This window comes from Spinacia oleracea, chromosome 2 (assembly GCF_020520425.1).
Source record: "Spinacia oleracea cultivar Varoflay chromosome 2, BTI_SOV_V1, whole genome shotgun sequence".
Taxonomy (NCBI): Eukaryota; Viridiplantae; Streptophyta; class Magnoliopsida; order Caryophyllales; family Amaranthaceae; genus Spinacia; species Spinacia oleracea.
The window spans coordinates 83,212,148-83,221,941 of record NC_079488.1 but is presented as its reverse complement, the minus strand read 5'-3'; positions in this window follow the sequence as shown (position 1 = coordinate 83,221,941).

Genomic DNA, 9,794 nt, shown 5'->3' with positions numbered 1-9,794 from the left:
TACTATTATTAATTTTATTACTATCCATTTTTGATTGGTATGTTTATTTTTAATTTAACCATTTGCTGGAATGATTAAGGTAGTCCGCTCGATTTTTTTTTATGAATGTTAAATAAGGAAAAAAAAAGTAACTTTTATTGACTAATAGTTGATTGCGTGTTGGAAGGCGGTGGGAACTCCTCGTAGTAGAACCAAAAAAAAAATTAAGATTGGTATTTTAGTTTTATTTCCATGTCAAGTTTTACCTAATTTTGTATTATATATTTCCGTCAAAAATAAAATGAAAATTTGGTATTTTGGTTTTATTTTCATGTCAAATTTGATGTGATTTACCCGTTAAAAAAATATGTGATTTGAGATATCTACGGAGTACTGTGTATATATTTAGGATGCATTTTATTTTACCTGACCATTTGATGGAATAATCTTGCTTGATTTTCTTCCTTTATCAAGGAGGGAATAACTTTCAAATTCCAATTTGGGTGAAGGGTGAAGGGGACTTATTGATTTATGATTGATTGTGTTTGGTCGAAGATTGATATGGAGTACTTCGTGTTTAAAATTTACTACTCCCATAGTTCTAGTATCTTGTGTTTTTAAATTATCATGTTTTGACAATAATGATTTAGATTATCAATTATGTATTATTTGTACTCAAGTAACCTTATAAATATATCATAGCTTATTTTACTGGTAAATTAAATTTAGATAATTCTTTTTTTTTTAAAACTTATCTAATATAAAATTATAAACTTATTTAAACTTGTTGGTTTTGAAATGAGTAGAAACAGTATAAAATGAACATGACCTTGTTCTTTATGTAATATGTTGACTTCATTAGTGCTAAACTTAAATTATTTTGTTGCTTTAAATTTTGGTGATTATAGATGAGTAATTTTACTGATGAATACGTAGTATGTGATCCGATTAAAACTTATAATGACTGAACCGAGTTTTGGCAAACCAAAGATATGCATGATCTAGGTTTGTGCATGATTGTTATTATCAAACTTGTTGTTTATTAGTTACAAAGAAACGACTACACCCCATGTAATTAGTTCATACTCTTAAATTTGTTTTGCACAAATTTGATATTTACAAATATATGTTTTACTTTTCTAAGTTTCACTTATCCAAACTTATTATAGTTATAAATTATGTTTTGACATCTCTTATTTTTCATAAATTAATCTCATTTGAACTTATGTATTAAAATAAGTGAAACAAGGTAAGTAGAAACAAGGGCTAAAAAAATGCTTTGAAGTCATTCCGGATTTTCTATCTTTTGTGCCACGCAAGCACGTGTCCCACGAGTGCGTAGCTACACACCACAGGTGTTCCACTCGACGTTTGGGGCGCACACAAAAATCAAAGTCATTTTAATGTTGGGCAAGCTATATGGCAAAGTGTCAGCTCTTGTGTTTATTAGATGAATCGTCTTTTAAAATGTGTTGATGCCCACATTATACGTTGTACAAGTTCTATGTTTTTTTTACCAGCAATTGTTTATCTTTTTTCGCTATCTTTTTGTTGTCCAAGCAAAAAATGTACGGAGTAATGTACAATAATGCTACTTTGGTTTACGGGAGGACGTATGTTTTCACATGTAATTTCATTTCCTAAGAAATACAGAGTACTACATGTGAAAACATACGTCCTCCCGTAAACCAAAGTAGTACTCCCTCCGTCCCGGAATACTTGACCTGTTTTCCTTATCGGGCCGTCCCTTAATACTTGACTTGTTTCTAAAAATGGAAATATTCTAACAATATTATATTATTTCTCACTCCACCCTATTAACCCACCTACCCCCTACTCCATACAAAAAATAATTAAAAATTCAACCCCTACTCTCCCCCAACCCCACCCATTTACACATTTCCCACTAACTACATTAAAATAATACCCCACTATCAACTACTACCTATTAAATTAAATAAGTCAATTCAAGTCCCTTAAACTCTGTGCCGGTCAAACCGAGTCGAGTATTCCGGGACGGAAGGAGTATTATTTTACAAGTTAATTAGATTGATTTTGGGAATTTTAATCCCCGTTGGAACTTTCACTTGGAGGGTTGGGAAAAGAAAATTCACATGTGTTTTACCAAATCATGATACATTAGTTTTGCCATTTTTCATCATTTTCTTTGGCAAACCATGAAACAATCACGACATCACGTAGTTTTAGATAAAATTACCTGATCAATTTTATCTGTTTAGTGAAATGGATATAACTCACCACAAAAAGGATAGAAAAACAAATAAAAAGATACTCAAAGGAAAGCTAACCTCCTTTACCTTAAATTATCGGTATATTGTCATATACCAAAATATTGATCACCTCATATATTTTACTTTCTTAATTTAGTTTCTTAATTTAATCAATGAGATTAGAACAAACACACATCGTTGGATCATGGCCAACTAAAGCAATAATGATGTAGGATTGTTACCAAAATGAGTTAAAAGAAAATAAATGGATGTTGATTTTTTGTAAAGAACACCGGTGGAGGGGATCAAATCTACACGGTTTTGTGACGTGTAAACTTGATTATTATAAAATAAGGCTCAATCTAGGTGAGAATTTTGCAACGTAGGTTATACCGGCAAATTGCCCCAAGGTTATAGGTGTGTTACGCGGTGGCGTTTGAGTTACCCTGTAGTGTTAGTCAAAACGTTACTTGTAAAATTTATATCGTACAATATATGTATGTTTAATAAATATACTCAAATCTGTATGTAAATTTATATCGTGCAACATAAATGTTTAGCAAATAGACTCAAGTGTGTACAATATATACATGACTCCGTACAATTTTGTGTTGTATGCTTATATGTACTTCCTCCGTCCCATAATATAGTGCTCGTTTGACCTTTTTCACGGGCATTAAGAAACTTGAAAAATAACATGATGAACTTATTAATTTTATTGTACTTTAGTAGAAAAGTACACAATTTATTTTATTTTTTAAACAAAAGGACAAAAACTAATAAATTATGGGATCACATTTTCATGATAGAAACATTAATGATAGGACACACTATTTTCTAGGTACAAACATTAAATATTAGACTACATTTTGGGACACCAAAAATGGAAAACAGGCACAACATTTTGGGACACCCAAAATGAAAAACAGGCACTATATTTTAGGACGGGGGAGTAGTAAATAGACTCAAGGCGGTACTATAGATATACATGTACAATTTATGTCGTATGCTTATATTTTAGTAATTGTTTTATAAATTAATATTTTCTACCATGTTTGACATATGTGTTTTGATAAACTGCTCCCAAGTAATCAAAATATTTCACAAGCTGTGACATATAAGCTATGATACAACTAATAAATACTGAGTAACTTTTATGATGACTTTCACATACAGGCTAAAATGACTTTGAAAGATGGTGCAGATTGAATACGATCGAGTACCATTTAAGTTCGACCTTTCCCTTGGGTAAGATAATTTTGATGGACTCTCTTTTCATAGCACTCCGTATCTTCAATGATTTTTACACGCGTATAAGTTTTTAAATTTATTACTCCGTAATTTTTTGAAAGGATAATATTGTTAACTCAGACATCAATCTGCAATATCTAAATGGAAAAAAATGAGGTTTAAACCATAAAATGAGGTTTTTTTCTCTCTTTGTGCTACAGTATATAATAAAAATAGGTAGATAAGATGAGAATATTCCTCTTATCTTATTTACACTAATTCTCTGCCATGGTATTTGTTCCGGATATAAATGAAATTGGAAGAATTTATATTATGCTCTTTTTTCTTTTTTGGCTTTTGGAGGTGGGGGGGCCTTATTTTCCCCAAGCTCTCGTTACGTTTTATTTTATGGCTTTTTATTTTAGGAAAACTTCTATTTCGAAACTTTTTTTTTAAAATAAACTTTTGGGTTTCAAAGGATTTTATTATGTGATACACCGATAAAGACAAATAGTGTGGCGATACGAGTTGCGGAGTAAACAATCTATCTATATTATTAAAGCAGAGTGGTCGATAACGAGAGGTTAGCAAACCCTCAATACTCCCCTCTTAGCTATGCCACATCATACTCACTCAAAAGACAATTAATTGATCACATCTTTAATCAGCCATCAATCAAGCAAGAAAAAAAAAAGGATAATTTTTTTAAAAAAGGAAATTTAAATACAAATTTAATATAACTCAATTAATCAAATTTATATATCTTAAATAATTACAATCTAACTTAATAAAAATCAAAGTTTCCGAAATAAGCATAAAAAATCAACAATAGGAAGAAATAATATAATTTCAGAAATAAACCTAAAATAAGTAATATGTATATAGTACACTATAAAAAGTAAAAAGAACAAGTACGTAGAAAATGATACACACTATACAGAGTAGGGAAGAAATTAAATAATATAATTTCAATCTCCATTATACATACTAAAATCCTAATAAATAGAGATTTCAAATGAGAAAATTGGTTTAGTTAGAATCTTAAAAATACACTATAAAGTTATCTTCCGAAATCTCCGGTTCAATCTCTAACAAATAACAATGTCCATCAAAATCACACAAATAAAGAAACATGACATAGATTGAATTTTAAATTTTGACAACTAAATTTGGAGGGTAAAGCATTCCCGTAATACGGAATAAAAAAATATGTAGTAAAAAGATCCTTTGGTAAAAAATATAATTTTTGATTTAATAAGTTTGGAGGATTATAAAAACTCAAGTTTATAAACACTAAAAATTATGAAGCATATCAACAAAATATTTACGTAAGCATCATATGAATTCATTTACTTTTATTCTACGTGTTTCACAAGAAGAAAATGAAATAATGTGGGTGGTGACTCACGAGTCACGACAATTATTTGAATGGATTAGAAGGATATATAACCTTATTATTATGGCAGGGCATCCACAAATTAAAATTAACCACATAATCATTTTCGAAGTTTTTATTTGCAAAGGTCATCATGATTTTCTAAAATTGTTCTTTATTGTTCTTAATTAGTTTCTTAATCTGGTTTTATGTTTATCCAAACATTATATGGAGTATTCATGTCCATTGCGATGTTGATTATCTATAAATATTGTTAGTTATTATACAGTGTATTGATTTAGCAAGATTATAAATTTAGTTATCCCGTGCATTAGCACGGGCACATACTAGTAAACTATTAAACTATTTATATTCAAGCACATACAAGGTTCACATAAATATCTCTAATTTATGATAAATACGAAGAACTCTGTATTTAACTTTTTAATACTTCGTATACACAACATTTCAATTAAGAAGCTAATGACATGTACTATATATTCACCTAATATTTATAGTACACTGAACCGATTAAGCTGCTAATGATGTGTTATATTCGCCTGATATTTATGATACGGTGAATTACTGGTGATTGGTGGTGGCTCATGATTATATAAAACCAAAAACTTACATTAATCCATCACTTTCAAATTTCGTTCAAGAGTGTTATTTTCTGATTTTCTCCTTATGTACATGTACATCCACTTGTACCACATGATTGGCCTTTTATATTATTATTATTAATTATTAGCACCTAAGCAATATAATTAGTCATGTCTTGCATAACACGTTGAGTTGATCATATCTTTAAGTGCTACTCCGTAATTAATTACTTAAATTCATTAGTATGATTGACCCGCAAGGTTATATAGTGCTTGCCTTGAAGCTTATTAGCACCAATAACTATTATATTAAGCAAAGACATGGATTAACATGTAACTTTTAACAAATTTGTTTGAGATGATCGCCCATCTCAAAAGTCATATAACCTTCCATTCAAACACGGTTCGGTTTAAAATGGCTGAGATTGGTTATTCTGTGGCGCGGCCTCAATCGGAGCGGAGAATCTTCCACCGAAATTATTTGAGATCAGACCCCTCATAAGTTTTATGAAATTAGTAATTGTATATATTTCCTCTATTCTTTCTTAGATGACACAGTTATTTAGGTACGGTTGCCAATGCACGAATGACGAATCTAATAAAATCTCACACGACTATGTTTTTTCTTAAATACAAATCACAAAATAAAGTCAAATGAGCTTGTGTGAATAGTGTCCAAAAACCAATTATGTCATGTAAATAAGAACGGAAGAAGTATAAGCTAAAATATACATATAAATGTTATTGGCATATTGCTTTAACGCAATTTCTTTGTTAATATGTCTCAGGTTCGAATTCCCCCCTCCCCCCCCCCCCCCCCCCAATTTGTAATTTATATTGCCATCGTGACTCATTAACAAACAAACAAAAATCTTAGTTAAAGGTGGTGTACAATAAAAAAAAGTTAAGTGAAAATGTTTAAAAGTCACCCTACTATAATGTAAAAGTTATTCTTCACCAACAAAAATAAAAATAATGTAAAAGTTATCTATTTTCTAGTGATAAAATTTTTCTCTTTAATAAAAATTATCCCTTGAAAATAACTATTGGTGTAAAAGTAACTATGTAACCCTTAAAATATTTATAAATTAAAAAAACATATTGTTAATATAAAAGGTAATCAATTAAAAAATGGTTAAGTAAAAAAAATGGGTAGAATTACCATGATATACAATAAACTTATTATACATCTTGTGGATGCAAAACCTTTTGTTGATTTAATGTATTTGTAATTAGTAATATGTTGAATTTTCAAACCATAGGCCATCATCAAGATCTGTACTTATCCTCAAGGTATCGACAGTCAAATTCTAACCGAATAACCATCGGATCAAGACAAGATTGGTAAAAAAAAGTTAGTGAAAATAGAGTAAAATTATAGTGTATGATCGAGATAAATTGTTAGTGATCGGATTAGATTCATTCATTACCATCTAAGCTTATAATTAATGTAACCCACCTTTAAAAGATGAGTAGCTATTTCAACTCGGAAAAAAAACTTATAATTAATGTATTGTGTGTTTTATTAATTAATCATTTATAAAATTCTCTTTGATCCCACTTAATAACTTATCCCTAAACTAAGCAACATATTGGCATCCACCCGAAATTAGAAGGTGCACCCGATTATATGTAGCTGTACGTGCAACCGGGTTAAAAGCACATTTTTCCAATTTAAAATCACATTCTTTTCAATTTAGAAAATCACATTTTTGCGGTTTAAAAGCATAATTTTACAATACAAAAGCACATTTTTACAGTTTAAAAGCACATACATTTTTTCCAGAAAAATCTTTTTATTTTAGTGATAGGTTGTACTTAACAATATGTTCTTTTAAAGCGGATGTTTTTTTTTTTGTAAATGTGCTTTTAATAGATAAATATGTGTTTTAAAACAATTAAAATGTGTTTTTTAAATGATTAAAAATATAAAACGACCATGGAGAGCTACATACAACCGGGTGTACTTTCTACTAATTGGGCATGCACCATAAACAAGTATATTTGCCCAATTGGCACGAGTATTCGGTACATAAAAACACACTTGCATTATTTAATTAATTAATCTATCTATACTAATATATTAAAAGACGTTTACAAGAATATATATGTGCCACGTAGAGCTCTCCTCATCACTATTAAATTATGACATGTTATTGACAACCAAAAAGCATGTAGCAAGGATCGAACACTAGAACCCATAAATTAAAATGTACACTTCTTACTATCTTAGCTAGCCACAACGTATGTTATATCTTTTTATAAATTAAAAAGGCTAACTTTCTATACAAGTGATGTGTGCTTGTAATTTTTTTTGTTTTTTTAATGTGCTGCTTGTAATTAAAAACTCATACACAATAATACTTATTTGGTTAATTACGTTTTTCCTTTTTAATGATATTTTTTTTAAGTTTTAATATTTGGCAATTTTTATTTTTTTTGATAAGTAAGATTAAGCTTCCATTAGCAAAAAAAGTAACCAGATTTACAACTTAGGCTAAACTCCCCCAAAAGGAGCTAGAAACACAACCAAAAAACATGATAGACATCCATGAACAAACACCCACTCTACAAAGACACACTATACAGAAATTCTATCTTGCCACCAAGTATTCACACTACTACCGAGACTAGGAATTCCCAGCTGTTGCATTCTACCAATAACACTACTCTTTATGAAACTAATTGTATGGTCACTGTGGGAAGTTTCTGGTTCCAGAGGACATGATTTATTGCTCTCCAAATGGTGTACACTGTTGCATTGAGTGCAGCATACATCACATGCTTCTGAAACCTACATCCCCTACTCTTCCAGTTTATCCATCTGACAAGGGCCATGTACTTGGCAATGTGTATTGGAATGCCCAGCCACTGCTTCACCTCTAAAAGACATTTCCTGCTATAAACACAGTAAAAAAAACAAGTGCTTATGAGTCTCATCATGACTCTCACAGATGAGACAATCTTTGTTATCACATACACCAAATCTGCAAAGTCTGGTTCTTGTTTGTAATCTTCCTTGCAGCATTAACCAGCATATGACTCTAGTTTTGGGAATCGAAAATTTGTTCCAAACTGCACTACACCAGGAGACAGATTGGTTGTGTTGAATTAGTTGTTGATACACCTTCTTCACAGAGTAAAAAGGCATAGCAACCATAGCATTCTCATCATAATGTAGTTTCAAGACATTCTTAACCTCACATATCTTTCTCCAATACCAACCACTATCAGCCCTTGGCTGATACTCCCACCAATTACCTCCTTTAACATAGATGGCATTCACCCATTTTACCCACAAAGAATCCTGCTTCTTTGCTATGGCCCAAACATATTTACCCAAGGTAGCAATGTTCCAAACTTGGATGTTTCTGATTCCTAACCTCCCTTCCTTCTTCTCAGAGCACACTTTCTCCCAAGCCACATACCCTGGTTTTGAACTAAAATAAGTGCCTTGTCATAAGAAAGCTCTGCAAATGGAGTCCACTGTATGCAACACATACTTGGGCAAGACAAACACCTGAGCCCAATAAGAATGAATACTCATGAGGACAACATTGATAAGGGTGATTCTACCAGCAAAAGAGAGGTTTCTTGAGCTCCAAATTTTGATTCTAGCCAACATTTTCTCCACTAGACATTCACAATCTGCATTGGTGATTCTCTTGAAATAGATTGGAACCCCAAGTATCTAAATGCAAAGGAACCAATAGTAAAACCAGAGAGGTCCACCACTTGTTGAATCACCTCTTTCTGCATGCCAGCACAATAAATAGCTGATTTCTGGATATTGGCCTTCAAACCAGATGTATCAGAGAAAAGCTTGAAACATGCACTTAAGGGGAGACAGAGGATCACCCTGTCTAAGTCCCCTCTTGGATGCAAAAAAACCATGGTGTGATCCATTCACCATAAAGGAAAACATGGGTGTAGTGACACAAATCATAATCCAGTTCACAATCTGAATAGGAAAACCTAACCCAAGCAACATCTCCTTCAGGAATTCCCATTCTATAGTATCATATGCCTTCTGCATATCCAGCTTGATCAAACAACTAGGGGGGCATTATTTCTCCCATACTGCCTTACAACCTCTTGACACATCATGATGTTATGCATTATAAATCTCCCATGTACAAAGGCACCCTGGTTTTCAGCAATCAGACAAGGGAGAACATTTCTCATTCTCTCACACAACATTTTAGTGATACACTTATAGATGACATTACAGCAAGATATGGGTCTAAATTCAGTAACACTGGAAGGACATTTGGTTTTAGGGATCAAGGTGATGACAGTTGTGTTGATTTCTTTTAATAGCTTACCAGTCTTGAAAAAATCAAGCACAACAGCAGTTATATCTTTCCCAACAATGTG